The 25,057-nt window shown below is 41.4% G+C and overlaps 1 protein-coding gene across 34 annotated transcripts in view; it reads right to left on the bottom strand.

Moving 5' to 3' along the window:
• Positions 1–25,057, bottom strand: part of PTPRD (protein tyrosine phosphatase receptor type D) — a 1,348,190-nt gene that overhangs the window by 631,016 nt on the left and 692,117 nt on the right. For all 34 annotated transcript variants that reach the window (XM_075067326.1, XM_075067339.1, XM_075067332.1 and 31 more), the window contains one exon: positions 20,810–20,852. The gene's annotated coding sequence lies outside the window, so the exon portion shown is untranslated. The remainder of the gene's footprint in view (positions 1–20,809; positions 20,853–25,057) is intronic.

Raw genomic sequence — 25,057 nt, 5'->3', positions numbered from 1 at the left:
CAGGGAACAATGAAACCAAAATGAGCTCATTTCTAGGGCCATTCACATTGTCTGCCAGGTGTTAAGCTCATTACTGGGTTCAGGCCAGGGCATCATTTGCAGGAATAGCTGTTACTTCATTACTAATTCTCTCATTCGCCTTCCACACCATCAATTAAAAAGTGGGCATTCAGGGTTAAAGACTCAAGTAGTTCAGCCATAACCACAAAGATTCTTAGCCTACTGTTGGAAGCTGTGCCATAGCCTGAACAAGTTAAAACTTGTATTAATCTCTTAAAATCCCTTTAGGGGTTGCGGGGAGTGGGGTGGGGTGGGACGTGGCGGGAGGAACTCCATTTTGCCAATAATTTATTAGGAGACACAGGAAGAAGAAAGGGAGATTGGGGGTGGGGGGTGAGAAATCCTCCCAGGTGATGAAAATTTAATTATTAAATTATATATAAATGGTGATGGAAAAATTCCCTTTTCCCCTGTGCTGTAAGGTGTGAAGGTATCATTCAATAGAGATTTTTTTAATGAAGTTCATTTCATTGCTATCTATTACATGGCACAAAGCCCCTCAGTTAACAGTCATTCTGTCCTTAAACAGGAGATACCTGTGATTTCCAAACCAGCCAATCAAGACTCCATGTCAAAGCCATTTCTTTGCTGAAAACAAATCAATAGCTGTTTTTGCTAATAACTGGGCTACTCAGAATAACCTCTGTAACTAGATTACCTAAATTTACCCTTAAGATTAACAAAATATATACACAGCAAAGCAAAAAAAGAGTTGCTTGAGAGACAATGAAGTCTATAATTTTCTATAACAGAAAGCTACTGACTAAATGTTTGCATCTGCTTTTTTTCCCTTCATAAACAAAAGAAGAAAAGGAAAAATGTCTCAGCAAAAATGTCTAAAATTACACACCCTGGATAAGAACCAGTTACATAGAGGCTGATTCCCTAAGTTCATTTCCATTTCTGTGGCATATGTTCAGAATGTATTGGTAATATTTAAAAAAAGCTTGATGCTCTCAGAAAAGGGATTTTTTCATAGTTCTTTCTGTTCATTATATCCCCTATTTGCTGTGTGCAAATGGTTAACTCACGTCCTGCAGGGACAACTTAGAAAAAAAATCCTCAAAGTATGACTATTCAACTTTTTATTTTTAAATCAACAATCTGGAATGAGAAACAGTCATATTTGGTCATTAATAAGGATTTATATGAATAAATCAAGTATTTAAAGTGAATTAGCATCATTATTCATAATACCGAATCACAGGAATTCCTTCATGGTAATTTTATGTGTATTAGTATTTTATAAATAATTCCCATATCCACAAATAATTGAAACTGAAGAAATCTTGCTTCAGTTTAAATTCTATTTTGTGGCATATAAATGAGAGGCTTACTCTCCTGGTCTGAACATCAGGACCCAGGAAGATTAATGGCTTGACTGGCCAGTGGCAAAGGTGAAACTGATGGCACGGTAAGACACCAAAGCCAAGATTTATATATTCATAGACTTAAGGTCAGACTTAAGTTAGACTCCTAAATCCCTATGCAGACATCTAAAGAAATAAGATGATTTTAAAAAATGCTGAGCACCTAGAAGATGGAAGATTCTGGGTGCTCAGGAATTGTGAAATCAGGATATTTATTTAGATGATTAAATGACAATTTAGGATCCTACCTTTAGGCATCCATTTTCTAAAGTTTTGGCCTGGGACCCAACCACCAGCTAGTGTCATTCAGAACTGACAGGTCTACAAAGGAGCTCTCAGTTGTGATCATCAGCATCCCTGTGTAGATAGGCCAGACACAGATGAGATATAAGAACCTTCTGGGAGAGAGAGCACCTGTTTAGGATTACCGGCTACTGCATCTTGTGGGAACAGGTTATAGATTCCTGCACTGCTTTTGGAGTTACAGCAACAAAAAGAGTTCATATGTCCTGGCCACTTCCTTCCCCACTTGCTGTGGTGTTTTTCTATGTATAGGCCCATATGAATGGGTCCATAACTATATTATTAATGTAAGTGGGAGACACTATGTGCTGTCCTATCCTTCCTGTGTTCTGTTCATAACAAAATTAATATATTATAAGACTGTCCAAATTATCTGCCATGGAACTTCTGAACAACATTTAAAATATATGGAATTACACAGTGGTGACAATATTGCACTAGAAATGGTTTTCACACAAGCTGATCTTCGACATCAACATTTGTCCAATGTGCAGTTTTGTCTCCCAGCCCTCATACAAAGCCACGCAGAGTGTTGGTTCACTTTATTTGTATGGTGCGAATCTCTCTATTATCTGGGCACCTATGTTCAGTACAAAAGATATTTATGTATTTCAGTGTCAAGTCTCTGCATGTTAATTCAAGGAGCTCTTATATAACCTGTGACAATAGCCTGGGGAAGATAGGGCTCTCCAGCTGACCATACAAATAGTCCTAGGGCAAAGACAGGCCCAATTTCTGCTTTCTTGATCTCTGCTTCAGTCTGCCATATGCCCACCAGAATTCTGAAACAAGTTGGGATGTTCCTTGAATGACCTGCCATCATATAGGTAATTACAACTATTAATTGTATATGCTGTGTTGTTGCTGTGTTGGCCCCAGGATATTAGAGGGACAAGGTAGGTGAAGTAGTATCTTTTATTGGACCAACTTCTGTTGGTGAGAGAGACAAACTTTTGAGAAAAATTATAAAAAAATTAAAAGAACAGAAAAATGATAAAAGACAAAAACAGCATGTCACCTGTGGGTGAACACTCACAAAGCGATCACTCTGACTTCACAGCACTAATCCTCAGAGGAAACCTGCACTATACCTTCAAAGACAAGCCTGGGAGCTCACTCACGGACTAACAGAGACACTTGATTTATGGCTTATTACAACAATCTGCAATCCATTTAACACCATCCCCAAGCTTTTCCCTCCACTTGTCCTCTCTACAGAGAGGTGTTAATAGCCCGCTTCATCCTGAATTGTCCCTTGAAATATGTGTTAACCTACTTTTGCTGAACAATCTGTTCTACCTTGTATTTAGCTGTGATAGTCTGAGTACATTTCCCAGACCAGAAGAGCAGCTCCGTGTAACTTGAAAGCTTATTTCTCCCCCTCACTTTGTCTCTCTTATTAATTGCACAGTCATTGATGTTAATCTGTGCATTTAGGGCCTGGTCCAATACCCACTGAAATTAATGGAAAGATTCCCAGAGGAAAGGCTCTAAATTTCCTTTGTACCACCATGAATTTAATGTGACAATTACACAGTGAGTAAAATTAGTTTTTGGTTACTGTATGTGCTTTTTGCTCCTCTTATGCTCCTTTTATCAGCTTCACCCAAAAGCAGCTAAATAGAACATTTGGAGGTCTACATTTCTAGAAGTCATCTAAGGTTCATGTGCATTATTCCAAGTAAAGCCAGTGGGATTCCAATGATAGAAAGCTTACACAACAAGGATTGTCACTCATCCGAGTTTTACCTGGACAGTCCAGTTTTTGGCCTTTGTGTTTGGGTGCTATTTATGGTTACCAGGTGCCCAGTTTATGATTGAAAAGTCCAGTCGAAAAGGGGAATTGGCAGCGTCTGGTCAGATGTACTGACCGGACACCAAAATTCTAGTTACCATGGGGCAAGGGGAAGCACTGGGTCATTAGCCCATGCCAGCCCCCGCTCAAGCCCATCTCCTATCTGCAGGCAGGCTCCTTGTCAGGCTACAGCAGCTCCTGTCCCAGCCCTGGAGCAGAAGAAGCTCAACTTGGGGATGGGGGAGAGAGATGGAGACAATCCAGTGAGCAACAGGTGGAGCAGGGAAGAGGAGTGAATGACGGAGCAGAGCCTTGGGGAGAAGAGGTGGGGCCTAGGGTGGGGCTTCAGGAGTCCGGTTGCCAGCTATTCGAAAAGCGGCAACCCTACATACCATTAGTTCAAAACTTAGAGATTTGTGACAAGATTCACCAAACAATGATGCAGGAGTGGGGGAACGGGAGGGTCAAAGTATTAACAGTTTATTCTATCAGGCTTTGGTTTGTTCTTATTTTTCTATTTTATTTAATAAGACTCACATAGAACCCCCCCATGCTATTATTCTCACCCTATGAGATATGCATTTGTTTTCTACTATTAACTCTATAGACTTTTACTTCAGATTTACTTGTATTGACATTGATTTGGGAGAAAGAATTAACTACCCCCAACCCCAAAACCACAACATGTATGTAAGTAGCAAATTCCGCAGCCCAAGGAGATTTACTATAATGTTCCTATAAACTATGTTCCTTCTTCCCTAACTTATTAAAAAGGTAATTTGGGATTAACAAAACTAAAATAGAAATGGTTTGTACTGACTATTCTTTTAATATAAAGGTCATGACTTAGAGAAATATGATACACAATTCTTAAAATACACTCTAATTGCCCTTTTCTCTCTCCTCCCAAAGAAATCACATAGTAGTCTGACTTGGCTTCATATCTGATGGACACATTCTTATATCCAAACAGGGTTCAATTTGTCTGTAGACTACCCTCTCCAAAAAGTATGAACATTTCCAATGTGCCACCCATAGTATCTCTGCTAAAGGGCACGGGATGCAGAGAAAGAGTCCAAATTCCATGTTGTGTGATCTGTTTTTCTTTCCCAAAGTCTGGCTGCACTCACTGGTACCAAAAAAGAGCTCAAAAAGATGGTGAAGGTTTCCTTTGAAAGATGCTCCAATAAAATATCATTTTCCTTCCATTTTTTTCTTCTCTGGTTAGCTCCCTCTTTATCAGAGATCTATGACTGGAGAGGAGTGATCAGAATATCTTAATGATATAGATGAGGATCTAGTTTGACAAGACATTTTAAGACCTAAATCAAAGTCTCTGTGCTTAACAAGCATAACTTGGAACAATCAGATCAGAACTTTATAAAATCTCTATGATAATGCTAGGAATGAACTAACTGGGTCAGATGTAATAAAAATCAGTGTGCACCTCTGCCCATGACTTGATGCAAATGTAGCTCTTTTGTGGACTGAAATTCCAGTACCTGACCCTCATCCTTGATACTTTTAAATTTTAATTCCATCAAACTATCCTGTGCCCAGTCAGAGCTGCTAATGCGGAACCCTGTGCCTGTGTGGGGTCACATTGTCCCATAGACCATACAAACACAAGGGTCTGTATCAGCAGATTCAGCTGCAGAATCAGAGCCTTACAAGGATTTGGTTCTCACTAATTACATAGGCCTGGTCTACACTATGCGTTTATACTGATTTTAGCAGCGTTAAACCGATTTAACACTACACCCGTTCACACAACGAGGCCCTTTATATCGATATAAAGGGCTCTTTAAACCAGTTTCTGTACTCCTCCCCGACGAGAGGAGTAGCGCTGAGGAATCGATATACCATATCGGATTAGGGTAGTGTGCCACAACGAGCAGTACGCCTCCGGCGCGGTATCCCACCTCTTCTCACTACCACACTGTGCACCACTGTGGACCGCTCTGGAAAGCAACCTGAACTGCGATGCACTGAGCCAGGTTAAGACAGAAAAGCCTTGCAAACTTTTGAAATTGCAGGTTTCCTGTTTGCGCCCAGCGTGAGCCTGACAGGAGGTGGAAAGATGCAGGTCCCAATCCAAAAAGAAGCTCCAGCATGGACCGTACAGGAGAAAAATACTGGATCTGATTGCTGTATGGGGAGACAAATCTGTTCTATCAGAGCTCTGTTACAGAAGAACGAAATGACAAAGCATTTGAGAAAAATCTCCAGGCTATGATACAGAGTCCACAGCACAGTGCTGTGTGACAAGCGTAACAGAAAGCCAAGAATCAAATGGATGTTCATGGAGGAAGGGATGGGGACTGAGGACTCCAGCTATCCAGATGCCCCGTCCAGTCTCTGAAAAGCATTGCATTCTTGGCTGAGCTCCATGCCTGTAGAGGTCAAACACATTGTCCAGGTGGTTCACACGGTTATAGTTCGTGAAATTTACTCCTCCTCCCCCGCTGTGAAAAAAAAGGGAAAAAAATCGTTTCTTGACTTTTTCAATGTCACCGTATGTGCTACTGCATGCTGCTGGTAAGATGCGGTGCTGGGGCAATGAACAGCAGCACCTCTCCCTCCCTTCCCCGTGGGCAATACAGTTCAGTGTAGTGGAACTGGTAGCCGTCCTCGTCATCATCTCGTGAGTGCTCCTCGGCTGGCCTCAGGTAAGGGTTGGTCGGGGGTGCCTGGGGAAAATAGGAAATATGACTCGTCGATCTCCCGTCATTCCTGGTAGATGGTACAGAACAGCTGGTAACCATCCTCATCCATAGCAACTGGGGGCTGAACTCCATCAGCCCCCCGCTTTCATGTCTAAAGAAAAGATTCTTACTGCTGGACTATTATAGCAGCGGAATGCTGGGTGCTTTCCCCCTCACCATTTAATGTCCTGCTGGACTATCATAGCAACTGGAGGCTGCCTCCCTCTCATTTTATCTCACTAAACAAGTCAGTGTTTCCTATTCCTGCATATCTTTATTACTTCATCACACAAATTTGGGGACCCTGCAATGGTAGCCCAGAAGGTTGAGGAGGAGGGAAGCAACGGTGGAGTTGTTGCAGGGGCACCTCTGTGTGAATGGCATGCAGCTCATCCAATTTCTGTGGGTCTGAAATGGAGCAGCTTGCTCTCTGGTACACTGGTTTCTCATTAGACACTTGCCCCATATTCTAGGCAGACTGACTCTATTTTTGATATACACTAAGGAGGGAATAGACCCTTGGGTCATTTCCATTTTTTGTCTTTGCGTCCCCGGCTGAACCTCAGCAAAGGTCAGCCAGGGAGCACCATGACAGCACAGATGGTACAGCAGCAGAACGATGATAACCATCATTCATCGGCCAATTTACAATTGCACAGCAGTGGTACAGAACAACTGGTAACCGTCTCTGCTACCTTGCAAAGGCCAATGAATGCTGCTCTTTAGCGCTGCAGTACCACCTCTGTCAGCGGCATCCAGTACACATATTGGTGACAGTGACAAAAGGCAAAACGGGCTCCATGGTTGCCATGCTATGGCATTTGCCAGGGCAATCCAGGGAAAAAGGGTGTGAAAAGATTTGCCTGCCGCGTGTTTCATGAGGAAGGAATGAGTGACGACATTTACCCAGAACACCCGCTACACTGTTATGAACCATCATGCATTGGGATCTTAAACTCAGAAATTCCAATGGGGGGGAGACTGGCGGGAACTATGGGATAGCTACGGATAGCTACCCACAATGCAACGCTCCAGAATCGATGCTAAGCCTTGGTTACATGGACGAACACCACCAAATTAATGTGCTTAGTGTGGCCGCGTGCACTCGACTTTATACAATCTGTTTTACAAAACCAGTTTATGTAAAATTGGAATAATCCTGTAGTGTAGACGTACCCTTAGAGACAACCTCCGTGATACAATATGCATGGAGTTGCAATCAGCTAAGATACTCAAGCGGATAGCTCCACCAGCTCCCCAACTTGTTTTAACAGCAAAAGGCTCTCAGCTCTGCAACACACCTCTTCATTTGGCCTGACAGAGCGCACTACAAGCTCCATCTATCCTTCCATATGTTTTCCTGAGAAAATGAGCTGGCTGGGGTACAAATGAGCAGATGTTAGGAGTAACAGATGAGGTGCGTTGTTGGACATACAAAGTGGCCTGAGTGAATGTTACAGGAGGTAGGTCAGGAGTGTTATGGAACTGATCCAGCTGAAATCATGCACACTTCATATAGCACTTAGCACCCTGGAAAATATTGGTTATATTGAAATAAATAAATAGCACATCACTTCCCTATTTTGGCTGGGACCAGGAGTAGAAAAGCTGAAAGACTGAAAGGGCGAGCCACGAACGTTAATTTTAAAAATATGTAATTCTGTTTATTTCAGAGGAATAAAAACATATCATTTTTCACTTATGGGGATTTAGCTTGCCCTTTAAAGGCCAGCAAGTGAGTAAAGCTAAAGTTCACACCCAAAAAATCTGTGTACCCAATATGGGCCTCACTTTTCCCTTTTCATGGATTTTGAACCACACACTTTGAGAGAAACTAGGAAGCATGAAATAGAGTACATTTATTCCAAACATAGACAAAATATAAAATCATGGTATAAAGCATACATGTATTATATGTGGCAGGCAGTTTTCTCTAGTTCCAATCAACCCACTTCGGGAGGTGTAGGGGACTTGCAGAGAAGTTTTGGAGAAAATTTCTTACTTTCTCCCCTCGCTCTGGCTCCAAGAAGCCAGTTAGAGCCTGTAAAGACCACAAGTTTGGGAAGAAATATATGTACCCCAGCTTCCAAGGCAACAATCTGGTCTTGCACTGGACACCCTGTATTTGATCAACCATAATATAGCCAGATGCTCACTAAAGGAGGGGTATGAAAATAGAAGAGGATCCTTTCATAACAAATACCTGCACTGGTCATCTGCCATGAGTTTTATATATTCAATAGCAACATTATCACCTAACCTACCTGCTCCTCCCCACTAGGTCCCAGACTTGCTGTTGGGAAGGTGAAAAACCTCACCCTGCCTTGGCCAATCTCACAGCGAGGGAAAAGTTCCTTCCTAGCCCACAAAGAAAACGTAAGTAGTGTAAAGCCGATAGTGGGTCATGAGGAATCCCAATCCTGTTACAAATTTTGTGGATGGGTGCTGCTGCCAGCCCGATCCAGGTAAGAGAGGGCTTTTCCAGAACTACATGGAGTATAAATAACCCCCCTCCCCTCCACACAAACTTTCTCTTCTGGTCAGCAGGAAGAACAGTGTCTTTACCTTCACTTGGTCCAGCTGTTTCCTGCTCTTCTCTTCGTCCCTCTTCTGTTCTTGTAAGCTTCTCTCCATGCTCCCTCTACTACCTATTACGATGGGGAGGGCCCCCTTAAAGGGACCAAAGTACCCCTTTCTTCTGGTTAATCAGACAAGGACTCATCTCATGGATGCTGTGCTGAGCACATTGTCTCCACCCACCTGATGACATTTAAAGTGCCAGGTTAATATTCAGATGGGGAAAAATTATGTAGCTTTAATCCTTAATTAATAAAGGATATTTTTGTGTATTTTCACAAGTTGCATAATTGGTCTGTGCACATGAGATTTCCAACCCCAACTTTACAGATACAAGAGATTCCGATTCTCTAGTCTGGATAAGCTTCAGATCTATGTCCAAGCTTTTGTGCACTCATCTGAAGTATCCATGTCTCCATAATTAATAATCTTGGAGACTGGAAGGTGTTAGGAGAAAGACAGCTTACATTATTGCTTGGGCATATTTATTTATTGGGCTAAAACAGAAACTCAACATTTAATTATACATCATCTCCAGCTCTCTCAAATTTCATAGTGTTTCAGTAAATTCAGTACTAATAATACTAAACCTTTACTGCCCTCCCAAGAGTAATCACCCACACATCCCACTCCAGTACAATATTTGGTAGGGCGGTCTTGCAACAGTCTTATTAGAGTATACACCTTATGCTAACTTTTTTCCCCCTGCCTCTGTCTGAGTTCCACAGTAAGAAGAAAAGCTAGACATTCCTCTCATTTGTTTACAGATGACAGACTTTCACCTCTATTTGAGGAATTCAAGAGTGTGGGGAGAGGGGGCAGAGCATGTATTTTTGCGCTTTCAATTTTGCAATTCAGTGCTACCATCCATTTGATGTTGCATTTGTGGCTGTAAATACATTCAGTGGCAGTTCCCTGCTATTCAGGTGTCACGACCAGACTTCAAACCTATGAGTGACATAGCTTCACCAAAAGGATTTTTTTCACCTTACACCTTTTTTCCGAACAATGTACGCACATAAAGCACAACAGTTGTGCTAACAGTGAACAGTTACTGAAAAAGGAAACCCCTCTTCCCCACAACAGAATATTTCCCCCCCAACCCCAAGAAATTATATACACTTCCAAAGGGAGATGCTTGGGTTTACTGTTTTATTAACTTCTTATTGCTAATTATTATTATTAAAGGAATGCAAGATGTGAGACAAACCACCAAATATTGAAAGCTTCTCCTATGAAACATGTTTTACTACAAATCTACTCATGATCCAGGCTGGATTCAAACTACATCCCTTGAGGTAAAAAGTCTAATCCATAGAGCTTCCATTTATGTATGTAATTATGAATTAGATACGCACTGCTCTCAGCCATATTTTAATCAGTCTTTTACTGAATAATTAAAACAATATAGTAATTTTTGAACTTCCAGAAAGTTCCTCTGAGATGCTAGCATCAGTAATTAGAGAGGGTCAGAGGACAGGAAGTATTCCACATGACAGGAAGACAAGGATAATGTATAATGTGATATTAGAGCACATCAGGGCTCTGAAGGATTCTTCTAAACCCTGTGTGTATGATAACAGTGTTAAGCCAATATGGCATTTGTGTTGTTAATACTAATTATAATGTCAGTAATTAGAAACTGCAGGTTATATTTGTATTCATGAATATGTTTCTCTTAATCATCACAATGCACCACTCCTTTGTTTTCCATGGGCATTCACCCTCATGAGGCAAGAAAGTGTTCCATTGAAATTTAAAATCACAATGAAAGGCAAAGATAAGATTTGACAGTGATATAATCTTGCTAATTTTAAACCTCAAACAAAGTAACCTGACATATAATGAACCACATTTCCCTGCACAGACCAACAAAGTTAATGAACATAGATTTTTAAAAGGAATGCCTTTGACTGTGTATCTTTTTGTGCAACACTATCAAAATATTGATGTTATTGCTGTTAGAGAAAACAATAAAAATGTTCACTGGTAATGGGAGATGTTCTAAAACTGTGTATAAGTAATGAGGAGGCACTAGGGAACAGCCAGTTAGGAGTAAGCAAAGGCATTCACTTGCTTTAAAATCCATTTGAGTCTTTGCTTCAAATAATACATAACAACTACATTTTACTTTCTTTCTAGCTGCCTGTGAAACAGGCACTATCAGCTCCAAAATGTTAGAACAACAGCACAAAAAGAAGGGATAATAGTTAACCTTTTTTTTTCTTTTTTAACAATATTCAAATACTTCAAGTGTATTTAGTGCTGGTGCTCTCAGACTGACAGCACAGGAGAATTAAGCCCTTTATCTTTAGCACAGGCAGTGGCCCTCAATCCTGTTTTGGAAGGATCACCCCTAGAAGCAAGAGGTTATATCTTCTTTGATACTGGGGTTCTCAACCTGGGGTTCCTGAACAAATTTACGGGCATGACATCCAAACTTCCCTTCCCAAAATGCAAGATGGGAGAGTGTTCTGGCTAGATCCAGGCTAGACAGATAGGGAATCACACCTAAGTTGTGAACCCTAGTAACTAATAGCAGGTATTGGTCCTTTTGATAGAGGGAATATATTACTTCTGTGGTCATCTCTGGCTGCTTCCTGCAGCCCACCATCTCCTCAGTCTTATCTAGGTTGAGCATTAGCCAGCTTGCACTCATCCATGCACCAGTCTCAGCTAGTCCTTGATTAAGATGCTGAACCCACGTCATCAAAGATGGATGAGACAGAGACTAAGTTGTGTGTCATCAGAATGCTGAAAACATTGCATCTTGTGCTTTCTTTCTAAGCCCGCAAACAGTTTAATATACACGTTAGACAGGAGAGGTGACAAAACGGCACAGAGAGGTACCCCATGCTTTTCTAAGATGTTGCTCTTTTTCTCTGGCCTTGATGCCACTTCTGCTTTTATCTGACTTCCCCCCCCCCCCAGTCAGGTATGCTTGCTTTGCTGATATTCTGCATTAGTTGTGGGGGTTCAGCTGTTATCCCCCAGTCTCTCACACTCCTGGGCTCCAGAAGCGCACAAAGCATTTTCAGGCCTCTCCGGCCTTGAAGAAAGCAGCCAGTACAGCAGTTTGTGACATCATGTCAGAAAAGCACCTGCATATGGATGGGAATGGTGGAAAGCATCTGAGAGGCAAGTGGGGTAACAAAACATGGACTAGGGAAGGGAGGGAAATAGAAAGATATGCGGTTAACAATCCAGAAATCAGATTAAACTCAGAGAATGGAAAAGGAAGAGGAAGACAAACAGGAAAGTGAGATAAGGAGAAAGCTATTAGGCAAAGGTTGTGTATTACTTCCAAGCTTTGGACAGGCTAATAGGTACAGAGTGGGGTTTACACAAAGGGAGGGAAGAGGAGGAGCAGCATGTGCATTTGTAGATGCATGGGCTTGGGAAAAAGACCAAGTATATTACATATTTAGAGAAGTAGGAAGTTAGGCAGGAGAAGCCACAAAAGCTTCAGACCGTCTGGCAAAGCTGCAGGAATACAGCCAAATGCTTTGGATTAGAGACATACGATTGATTCTGGGACAGAGAAGCCCTTAGAGAATACATAAGATTTGAAGACAGTACACTTCACAGCAGAGACTGTCAGACCTGCAGTGACCTTTTGATGAATCTGAAATATCAGCAAACACAAAGGAGTCTGAGCACAGAACAGATGATGGACTCAGGAAAGAAAAGGCATTGGGAGAATGGCCTGACTCACCAGATCTCAGGCTGGCAATGAAAGAGGCAAGAAATATATCAGACAAGAAAAGTAAAGGAGGGACAAGAAGCATGGAGTACATAATTGCAAGGTCCTTAGTCATCTACTTTCAAATCTTAAAAACATTTAGCTCATTTTGGATTGTGCACAGACCTGAGTTTCAAGAAGGATTTGATTTGATTCTGATGACTTGGTCTGTTCTTTCATGCTACCCTGTTAGACTCAAGTAATATAGTAATGATTCTAAACAGCTACATTATTCTATTAGCTGCCAAGCGCAGCTAATCCGGTAGCTGCTGTTTTCAGCTATTACCTACAAGTTACCCATATAAACTTTCTACAGGCAATACCTCTGAATAATCAATGGAGGTGCAGCATCTATCCCTACTGAAAAGTGAGACTATTCCTAGCTTTTCTTTGGCTTTTTTTCAGGTTTTCCATTAACTAATGCAGACTGATCTGACATAACCTAATGTAATTAACTGGGATGTGTTAAAAAATGTGAAATGTGAAAAATATTATATATTTTATAGCTTATACATTGTGTGAGCACGTGTAAAAAGAAGGTGAAAAACAGGCATTTCTCCCCCGCTTCACAGAAGTGAGCAGCAGCAGGTTTGAGGTTGTCTGCACTTTTTATTAGGATATTGGTGAAAGCTGTCATGTCTATTGGGCTCCCAAGAAAATAATCCAAACTTAATAGGAGATTATAAAGATACCTGGGCTATTGCTATGGGTGGCAGATATAACAGACTCTGCCTTCCCTGGCTGGAGCTGCTGCTGTGGGATGCTGGGCTGGGGCTGCTCCAGCCGGCCGGCATGACTGGGGCTGGCCAAGGGCTGGGAGCTGCTTCAGCAGACCACTGGGCTGGGAGCTGCTGTCGCGGGACACTGCCCTGGGGTTGCTTTGGCCATTCAGTCCTGGGCTGGGTCTTGGGCAACTCCGACCAGCTAGGGGCTGGGGTTTGGGCTGCTCCAGCCAGCTGGCCAGGGGCTGGGGCTTGGGCTGCTCTGGGAGGCCTGAGGCTGGTGCTGGGCTTGCTCCAGCCAGCTGACCAGGGGCTGAGTTTGGCCAGGGGCTGAGTTTGGCCAGCCGGTGCAGCTAAGGCTGCTTAGGCCAGGGTTTGGGTCAGCTGGCCTACTGGCTGGGAATGGCCTGGGGTTTCTCTGGTGGTGGGGTGGGGAAGGATGGCTCGGGGTTGGCTGTGAAGGGGGATAGGAAGCTCAGTGCTCCTGCTGCAGGGGTTGGGACTGTGGGACCTCCCTGAAAGAGGGGTGTCCACTTGCTGCCCATGACTATAGCACCTGGTTAGTTCTAGTACTATATAATTTAATTGATTTATTTAATATTTTGGACTGTGCCGATCAATTTATTACCCAAGCACACATGCAAAAGTGAAAAGAAAAAAAGAACAGTCTAGACAACTATCAATGAACAATTATAATAATTTGCGCTCTATCCTGCTCAAACTAGGATTCAGGGCCTGTTTGCCTCAGTGGACAGACTTTTTTAAACAAGACTAGAACAGAGTGTTTACACCAAGAAAAAAAAAACAATAGATCTCTAAATGAATAAACAGTAAAATAAGCATTAAAATATATATTATTAAGCTGTGCAATCAGCTGAAATAACGTCTGTGATTACAGCAAAAATATATATATTTATCCAATAGCAGCACCCAACCAAGGGAAACAATAAGCCAAAATTTCAAGTCTGTTATTAAGTGCCCACAGCAAGGGAGCAGGTTCTCACACTGTTCATTGCTGGAGTCTACACCATAATCTCTTCTTTTTAGTCACCACAGGTTCAATTCATTCAGAAAAGTAAATGGCATATTAATGACTGGTTTAATAAATCTGGTATGGTAACAGTCCCAAACATGTTTAGATTCACAGCTTCACATAATTTTCTGTCTGGTAAACACAGAGGTAATATTTCTATCAAATCGAACATGGTTGTACCTTAAAGATCATGGGTAAATTCACGTACTGAAGTTTCAAAAGCAATAGGGGACTAGATTCTCAGCTGGTGCAAATTCTCAGTTGGTGCCAATTTAAGCCATCTGAGGATCTGACCCAGTGTTTTTACCCAGCAAGTAAATGGCAACATTCAAAAGAAGCCATTTTCTTTAGTGGAAAATGCACATTTTAATCCATAAAAGCAAACTATGTTAAGCTAAAGCTAAGATTTCAGTTCTACCCTCACATAAGTGGGAGACTTCTCACTGAAGTCAATGGGAGTTGTACCCATTTATGTGAAGGCAGAGCTAATCCCCTTGACTAGATAGCTTACCTCTCATCAGGAAATTACAAAATTAAGATAGCACAAGCAAATTGAATGCTGTGCCTTTATGCATACTTATGATAAACCAAGCAGTCCTTCAATTACACGGTCACATGCTGAAAAGCTATATTTTATCATGCATTAACCATTAACAGTGGCTACACATATGTAGCATCTTGTAATTTGTTTCATTCTTGTGTACTTATATTTTTTTAATTGACTTGGTGGTCCAAGATCTTTTACTACAGATTTTTTACATGATAAACTATGCATTTTAATAAAGCAGTCAGCCGCCATAAACGACACACATTCTTTACAATTGGTAAACAACCTTCCACATATGCATTTCAGGAGATGAGGCAGTTAACTACAAAGCTAATTTTTACGCCAATAAAGTTCACTATTACTCTGTATTGGTTTTCCTGTTCTATAATATGTGTAAGTATGGTTTCCTGGGTTCTTTTCATATATATGACTTCCATGGATTTGTTCTCTGGCATAGATAGAGTAGATCAAAGTATTATAGGAGTTTATGTACATGTACCTACATATGTAGAGAAATATAAAACAACATATATTATTTATGAAGCTATAGTGATTGTATAACTAAAAACTATATCAAACTTAAAGGGATATGTAATGCATATGTTCAAGGAGATAGAGTTAAGCTTGTGTGAGCAACTTTAACAATTGTGGGCCCACTTATGCTAAAAATCTTGCAACCTTTCTCTAATATTTTGTTTGTAATTATTTTTACAAGGGAAAAATAAAATTGTATTGTATGGAACTATTTGACTAGACACATACTAGAAGACATAAGATAAATACTGTGATGGGGCAAGGCCAGATGGCTACAGTAAAGTACTGAGAAACAGGTATGTTAGCCCCAGGCTAAACAAATCCCTAGGACCCTGGTAACCAAATGGCAGTTGCTCCAGGTTAATCAAGGCACCTGGAGCCAATTAAGATCTTTCTAGAAGGCAGTAGAGATAGCTACTTTAATTAGAACACCTGCAGCCAATCAAGGCAGGCTAATCAGGGCACCTGGGTTTAAAAAGGAGCTCACTCCAGTCAGGCAGGGAGGAGCCAGAGGAGAAGGAGCATGTGTGAGGAGCTGGGAGCAAGAAGGCAAGGAGCTGAGAGTGAGAGAGTGTACTGCTGGAGGATTGAGGAGGACAAGCGTTATCAGACACCAGGAGGAAGGTCCTGTGGTGAGGATAAAGAAGGTGTTTGGAGGAGGCCATGGGGAAGTAGCCCAGGGAGTTGTAGCTGTCATGCAGCTGTTACAGGAGGCACTATAGACAGCTGCAATCCACAGGGCCCTGGGCTGGAACCCGGAGTAGAGGGCGGGCCCGGGTTCCCCCCAAACCTCCCAACTCCTGATCAGACACAGGAGGAGCTGACCCAGACTGTGGGTTCCACAAGAGGGGAAGATCACTGAGGTGAACAAATCCGCCAATAAGCGCAGGACCCACCAAGGTAGAGGAGGAACTTTGTCACAATACATATCTGTACCTTTACTCTTTATCAACTATACTCTTTCATAAGCTAAATAACTTTATCATCTTGAGTCTCTCATCATAAAGTGCACTTGCCAGACCTCAAATCATCATCTCTGAACCTGCTCTGATTTTTCAGTTTTCTCTTTTGTCTTTGGTGTTTAAGTATGGTCTCACTAATCCCACATACACTGCAGTATCTCACTGATGAGCAGACCATTGTCATGATAAACTCTTTAATATGAAAGGGAAGTACATACAGAAATTAGGTGACAAACTTTCTACTCTCTGTGTAGCTTCAGTCTGCAACTGCCCTATCCTGGGCTTCTTTGTGTCTGCCCCTAGCAGAAAGTGTGTTCCAGGAAACCAAAGACTGTATATACAGGAAATCTGGGATCCCTACACTTCCTGGAGGACTTATTCTATAGACAGCTCCCCATTTTAGATCCCCTTTTAATATGCCCTGATTAATTTAATAGTGTTTTTGTTCCAATTAAAAACCATTACAAATACACTAACTGACTTAACTGTTCAGTTTGCTTCAACACAACGCTAACAAGTCTTGATCACTCTTTCAGGGCATTTCAGCAATCTTCCTGGTTTGCTGTATTGCAAGCCCTCTTTAGTCAAATTTCTTTACTGTAATATTTTGTTTGATTGTACTTTCCTAGTCTTTTCCTCACTATCGCAGACTCCTTAATCATCCTTTGTTTTTGTCCTATATCTAGTACTTGAGCATTTATCTGTGTAAGGTAGAGAAGTTCAAGAGGTGACTTTCCATATTGCAGTGGTGTATCTATATAGTTGAGCAGTGCTAAATGTGGATCTTCTCTTGCAATTATTCATTTTTGGAGCAAGTTCTTCACTATATGTACTCCATATTCAGCTAATCCATTGGCTCTAATATATATGGGAAGTTTTTTGTCTCATGTCGTGATGACAGTCATGCATGTTAGCAAAGTACAGGAATTCCCTATTCTTGAACTGTGCTTGTTGTCAGTTATTACTGTTCTTGGAATTCCATGCCATGCAAATACAGATTTAATGTGCCTAACACCTGTTGCTGCTGTGGTATATTCAAGTGAGATTACTTCTGGGAAATTAGTAAAGTTTTCCCAAGTTGAACATGACAGTTCCAACTTTGTCCCATAGAACTCCAAGTTGTTTGCATGGTAACGCTGGTTCCTTCTGCTAGGAATCTCTGTACTTCTATAAACCTGCTCACCATTTACCAGAAGGTTATTATTTCCTCAGTAAGTAATTGCAGATTTCCATCATATACGAAAGGCCTCTCGTGATAGATGAGACAGAATGATAGCAGAATCCCAACAAAGCCTTGCTTTATCTTCATATCACACATGGTTATTTTGAAACCCTGATAACATATGCCTAGATTAATACTAGTGCTGCTATCTGATTTATTAATAATTTGTGCTGATTTTCTTCTTTCCTGCTCCCTCTCCCGTAATATAGTGTGTCCTAGCAACCTTTCATTTGCTCTTGGACAATTATAATTTGGTAATTAGCAATAATAGAACCTTTTGACTTGTTAAAATAATGTCCTTTCTTGTTTCTTAATTCATGTACAATCCAGACTCCCTATGATTAGGTGATCCTGATTTATCTTTTCCCTTGGACACTTAAATCTAAATATAAAATGAAATCTATCAAAGGCAGGCTGAAGTGAAGACATCTTCTTGTGGCAGAGGAAACCTCATCAACCAGAGAGAATCCTCCCCCTCGCCCCACAACATGCTGTGCCAGGTGAAAGGAAAGAGGAAACAAAGTATATTATATAACTGTCAGTTTTTATAACATCATCGACTTTCATGAAGATTCAGTATTCTAAGTGACGTCATAGCTGCCTGAGGAGGATTAATACTGGCATGCTGCATAAGATAGTGATTCATTACTATGATGGCACAGAAATGGAAATGCATTACTTACAGCATCAGGAGCTAAACTCAGACTCACTGGGATTTCAGTGATTCCATGTCAAAAGCAGTTCAAAGACAAGTTAAGTCTTTTGTTCATGGAGGACACCAAAAAATAATGACATCATAAACAGAACCGATATTTTTAGAATATGTACAGTTAGAGCATCCTACTTACACAAGAAAAGACAGCTGGGTTGCTTTATGAATTAGTTTGTGTTTGGCTTTTTAAAAAAATAAGTAATAGCTACTAAAAATATTAATACCCTTATAGGATGTATTGCTACTCCATCAGCTACTAAATTGTACTTTGAGATCTCCCTCGCTGTAAGGCTTTTTGTGATTAGGCTGTCACGCAATCAAAGGTTGCTACACTTTTGCCATCTCAATGTCCTTTGATCTCTATAATCAACTCCCTCCTATGTATAATGTGCACTTTACTATAATAAGTAAATTGCAGGCTCTCAAGAACAGCCACATGGAAGAAATGACTATACTTGGAGGAAACAGAGAGCCTTACCAAAACAAACATCAAGTTGGCTCATAGTCATGACTTTGGATTTCTGTTAACTTAAATGGGACAAGGGCTTCCTAATTTGCTCCATAATATAATTTTTTTGGACTTTGTAAACAAAATGCATATTTGTAAATGTAATTACTCTTAAATCTTAAGCCAAAAGACCAGCTCTCTTAGCTTATGTCTACACTGGAATTCAAAACTTGCTGCTGGCCCACACCAGATAACTCAGGCTAAGGGGTTCAGGATAAGAGGCTGTTTAATTGTGGTGTAGACATTCAGGCTCAGACTGGATTCTAGCACTCTGCAAGTTGGGAGGGTCCCAGAGCTCAGGTTGCAGCCCGAGATCAAATGCCTACAACACAATTAAACAGTCCCTTAGCATGACCCCACCGAGAGCCCAAGTCAGCTGGCATGGTCCAGCTGCGGGGGTCTATTGCAGTGAAGACATACTCACAGTTATTCTCTCCAGTGGAAAATAATATTGCTCCACATTGCCATACACAGTAATTAATAAACTGGTTTTTACTAAAGGCTGCAAATATTTCATAAGTAACTACAACCCACTTTAAATATGCCAATCAGTTACTCCTAGAGACCACCTTCTAATATTTGTCTCTGTGGTTTCTATCTTAAAATGGGCAGATTTAAGGGGTGGATAGAAAAGTAAAATATTAGTTAGCTCTTGAACCCACCCCATCCCAAGAAAAGTTTCCTGTTTTGTAAAGTCAAGATGTGCATTACTTAGTGAAGCAAGAAGAAAACACATTGTCTGCAGATAAATCGTACTGACAAAATAATAACGCCAATGCATAAACACAGCAGCCTCCAGTGATGGAAAGAAAACATTGTTTAAAAGCTGTCACCACGCAGGCTGATTTTAAAAACTGAGGACAATCCTGGCAGAAATGGGGCTCCGAGCAATTATACCTAAATCTGGGACCAGTTTTGACTTTATAGTTTCTATTTATTGCAGCATTTAGGAAATATAAGATATAAAAACAAACTTTAAGTAATATAATTCTAACAGAGAAATGGAAACAAACAACTGAGAGACTATCCTTCACCATAGACCCGGCTTGTACATTTTGTAGCCTGACTGGCAAATGGCAAATAACTGTTCACATCCTAGATAAATCCAGATAAGACAGGTATCATTAGGGTGACCAGACAGCAAGTGCGAAAAATCGGGATGGGGGTGGGGGGTAATAGGTGCCTATATAAGAAAAAGTCCCCAAAATCAGGACTATAAAATCCCTATAAAATCGGGACATCTGGTCACCCTAGGTATCATGCATTGCTGATTAAAAGCTATCTATGTACACATACAATAATTAATACTTCACTTCATTGATTTGAGTTGCTGGTTATATTTAACATGCTGCTGTAATCTGATATATTCTCTTTAGGGATTTAATCCAATTCCAATTCAAGTCAATGGAAAGAGACAGAAAAGGGAGTTGAATGAGGCCCAAGGTATTTGATAATCAGATTTCTTCACAACTGAAACACAGAATTTTCTTTAAAAGAACTGAAGAATTCATGTAAACTTTCAAGTAGGTGTGACATGCAGAACACATGTTTACAAGAACCCATGAAGTGTTTTGCTGGTTTACTGAATCTGACACTGAACAGAAAAGCTACAAAGGCTCAAACACAACCTTTTGTTTGTTTACTTATTCTACTCACTAACTACATTTCCATTTAACTTGCAGCATACCTGACAAACCGACTTTGGGATTAAGACTCTTTTCCTTTATTTCAAAAAGCCTGCAAAATCTAAACTGTGATCTCACCCCTGGCCCCTCAGGACTCCTTTGGACAAGATTTCACTGCAAAAGCCACCACTCCAAATACTGTGCTCTGTTTTCCACCTACAGGAACCTTTAAAATAATACTCTTTCCAATCACTGCTAGAGGCTGCCAAGCACAAGAGAAATTTTAGATTTAAACCAAGAAATCCATGCCAAAAATTAGCGATAGTCTCCTTAAGAAAAAAGTTGAACTTTAACCGTAAACACTTTGAAATACAGCATATGTAAAATCTTACTTTGGTTTCTTCAGAATCTGCTGATGTCCACCAGACTTCTCACCTAAGGAAAAAAGACGGAATCGTCAAGTTTTGGGAAATGTCTAATATATTTTCCATTAGAGAGTTTCAAAAAGAAGGTCAAGAAAAAGCAACAATGCATTTTTATATTTTACCTTGAATCTCAGCTGCCTGGGACTTGCAATAAATGTTACTCATTTAGTATCTAGCAGCAAAGGATACTGACTGATGTTTTTATAGCATGCTAAGAAGAAAAGGTATTTTCATTCATTTATATAACGCAGACAACTATTTGGGTTACCAATAAAACAAAGTCTGACATATAAAAGAGAAAACAAAATCCTCCGTAATTAATTACCATAGAGAGAAGACCTTCCACACGTTAGTCTATGAAAAGAGACACGATATCTGCCTTATATGCATATTACTACATACATCAGGCTAGCACGTAAGGGTAATGTGTGTACTCTTTGGACTCAATCAACAACAATTTTTATGATCTTTTGGGAAATACAGGTATGACTACATAGCCCAGAGCATTAAGGACCTGATCCAGTGCCCAATGAAGTTAATACAAAGTCTCTTATTGACTCCAATGGGCTTTGGATCAGGTTCTAAGAGAAGGATTAATATTAAAAAGGTGCATTTCAATCCCGCTGACCAAATTTATTCATTTCCAAAGTATACTACAGATGGCAGACTCTACATTCAGAGGCAAAGTTCCTTCAGTTTAAATTCCCCTTTGGGAATAGCAGCTACAATCTTTAAAATTGGTCTTCTTTAAAAAATTACAAGAAAAAGAAATACAAAACCATTGACCTAAACTTTTCAGCAGAGGAATGGACATGAGAAGCACTCAGATATTATTATACTAAGTATAGTGCAACTACTGGAACTGGCTGGAAATATTTCAACGAATATATTTTACTGATGGAAAAAATTTCTTGTGCTCAAATTTTTGCCAAAAATATTGACATTTACCCAGCCAGCCTTAAAATGTCCCTAGAGAGAGAGAGGTAAGTTGTGATAGTAAGTGGTAAACTTGGAAATTTACACAGTTATGAACCGCCTTTGCTTAATCAAATCCTATTTTTTTTCCTGCAAATTTTGTAAGGCACAAATACACCAGTAAATAATATGTGGATAGTACCATGAATGTCATGCTAACTAAACACGTTGGGAAGGGTCTCTAAAGCTGATGCAGTGAGGTGTAACTTGTAACACTGCTAGATCTGAGTCCAAGGTAGGGCAGACAGTACTTTATGATAGCACTTCCTTCCTTCCAAGTCTCTGCCAACAGGAGCAGATATAACTCCAGTCAAGCAAACACCAAGCATTCAAATACGAGTCAGGCCTCCAAAAGTCTTGAGGTTGGCTTTTGTGAAAGTAGAATGAATTATATTGTAAGAATAGAAAGAATTAAAGAAATGTTGTCTGCACCTTTAAGGAAAGTTTCAGGAATGTTGCTATCCAGGTGTCAGGAACACAGACATTAGTATAGAACAATTGCACCGTTTAAGGGCAATTGAATCAAGAGAAGGAAGCAAGATCTGCAGAAAGGGGACCAACCTGTGACTGGAGATAGGTTTGAAACGGGATAAGTCGGATGTGGAACGTTTCCAGTAAAAGCCCAACAAGGCGGACACGGTTTTTTTTTCCCCGAGCGGGGACCTCAGGCAAATCGGTAGTACGAACTGCAGAGAGTGAAGCTCCGTATCAACAAGAAAGAAGAGAAAGATCATTGATAGTTAACACACATTCACCCGTAGAGTGAGTGGTAGTAAAAGAGCTAAAATTTCCTGAGGTTCCTGGTGTCCTGGTCATTGTTGTGGGCAAAGTAAGGTGGGGGCTGACTGGCTTGTGCTGGCAGGGGTCTAAACTGGCTGTTCACAGAGTTACCAGGCGTGGTTTGGACACTCATTCTTCCAATGTCCCGGCTGTTTACAGTAATTACAAACATCTCCTATAACAACCCGAAAATCCAGTTCTCTGTTCCCTCCCACGCACGTCCCCTTCCCGGTGTTTCCCCCCTCCCCTCCTCGGTATTGTTTGCCCTGCCCTGAATATGCTGTATTTGCAAGGCCATTAATTGCTGAGCTGATTGTTCTTCCTTTCCCTTTAAAGTACGTTGGCAGTGCTCTGCCACTGTTGCAATTTGTCCATGGTTTCAGTCTCCCATCCAACACTTATTCGTTTACAGATTGCCATAGCAGGGAGAGGCATTAACAAACGCATTAGCCGGGTGCCCTGTCCTTTGTATCTGGTTGCTGTATACCGGAATGTGCAGAAAAATGTCAGCTAGCCGGTGCGTAGTCGCCCGGGTTTTTCTCCCTGTCGTTGCTTACAGGCATTTATGCTGTCCAGTTGTTTTAGGAATCCATACCCGAGGGATGGCTTCAAATAGATTTTAGCTCGTTCCTTACCACTTTTTTCCGTATCAGCATCAGCGACCAGTGTCTGGTAAAGTAGAAGTGGCGATCGAGCAGCGAGCCAATTGCTGCTGTGAGCATTTTTCATGCTCACTGGGGCTGTTACCAAGTAGCTGCTCAGTGAGGAGGTCTGCTTCAGAGGGTTCATAGGTATCCACACTAACGAAAATTCGCTGCAATTTGTGTAGGATTTTCTCGGGCTTGGAAAGCCTTTACAATTGAAAGGAGCTCAGTGCGAGTCCAGGGCTTATAGCTCCAAGTGGGACCCCATCCTGGCCCCCAGTATGCAGGATTCGAGGGGACTGATATTTTTAAGGCCAAGTGCGAGCTCTTACGAATCAGAGTTTGTTCAGAGGAATGGGCCTCGGGAGTACCGGATGGTCCGGACAGGTTTGAACTGGAGATTGCTGGACTTGTTCTGAGCTGGGAGAATTTGCTGACAGTTGTTCCTGTGCTGTGGCGGGTTGGCTCCTATTGATTCGAGCAAGGCTGCCAGGCCCGATTAACGCGTCTTCTTCATCCTCATCCCAGAATCTAGCAAGGGGTTTTCTTCATCTTTTTCCCATCCCGAGACAGGAGTATGAAGGGGGTTTGCTTGGAGAACAGGGTACAGGGAGCACTCGGTTAGTGGTGGGGAGGAGGTTCAATAAAGCTTTTAATTTATCATTTGAATCTTTGAGAGAGGCGAGTTTTGATTCTGTCCATCCTATGATGGCTCTTCCACCATTGCATTAAACAATCGCCTCTCCTTTGCCATTTTGTGTTTAGATTGGCCGAGTTTGTCTTTTAAGACATCACTCGATCCTTGTCCCAAGATCCTAACAGTGGCCACTGAGTTTTGGATCTCCTGAGTTAGTCTAGACCATTTTTCCAGAACTTGCAAGATTCCAGACCTTCCTAAAATACATAAAATTGGCCGGGGTCCTTTTAGGGAACTGCCCCGGCTTAGATGTCTGATTACCCATACAGCGTAGGAGACTTCACACACCAATCACACAAGAAGGAAATTAGGGTTCGTCAGAGCGATGCCCGTGGCACACACAAAAAGGAGCCCACAGGCTACTGCCTCAATCGCCCTTGCTTTCACACCAAGGGTTTTACTCAAGGTGTGGTGCGGCTGCGATTGTGCAGATTTCACTCATTCAGATCGCGGGGATGGGAACCCCTTGTCGGCCGATCTCCGGACTGACGACAGCCCCAACTCAACACTCACAGGAGGACGGATAGACACAGAGACAGGACAGTCCTCAGTCTGGACAAAACACAGAAATAATTACTGACAGATTCCTGATGTCAGATCCCGGGATCCCTACCAAACAGAGTGGGAACCACGGGTTCGATGCATAAGACTTCACTGTGGCTGTGCGCCTTTCCGTTGCTAGCGGAGGACGCTTGGCCAAGTGCCCAGTGCCGGCTGCCACGGTCGTCCTACAAAAACAGTCAGGAATCACACAGCCCAGTGAAGACGGTTGCCATCTTGGTGGAACTCCAAATTGTCAAAGTTAGATCAGGACTCACAATTTGTCAGACCACTCTGTTTATTAGCGCAGCGCTCCGCCAATAACATCAGAAATGTGAGTGCAATGCAAGGCCTCAGCAGTCTTATTATACAGCAAAGAGCAGGAGTTAGACAAAAGAACAAAGAAGCAAAAAGAGACAGGAAAAAACTACCTGTTAACCAGCATGCATATCCTACTTCCTTACTGATTGGTATATCTAAGGCTAATACTTTTCTAATTGCATGAGCAGTCTATCCCACTTCCTTACTAAACTGTTTTATCGATCTAAAGGCTAATACTTCACCAATTGCCCTTAATAC

This window comes from Chelonoidis abingdonii, chromosome 6 (assembly GCF_003597395.2).
Source record: "Chelonoidis abingdonii isolate Lonesome George chromosome 6, CheloAbing_2.0, whole genome shotgun sequence".
NCBI lineage: Eukaryota > Metazoa > Chordata > Testudines > Testudinidae > Chelonoidis > Chelonoidis abingdonii.
Note: the sequence above shows the minus strand (reverse complement) of the source record. Positions and strands in the feature narration are given on the sequence as shown.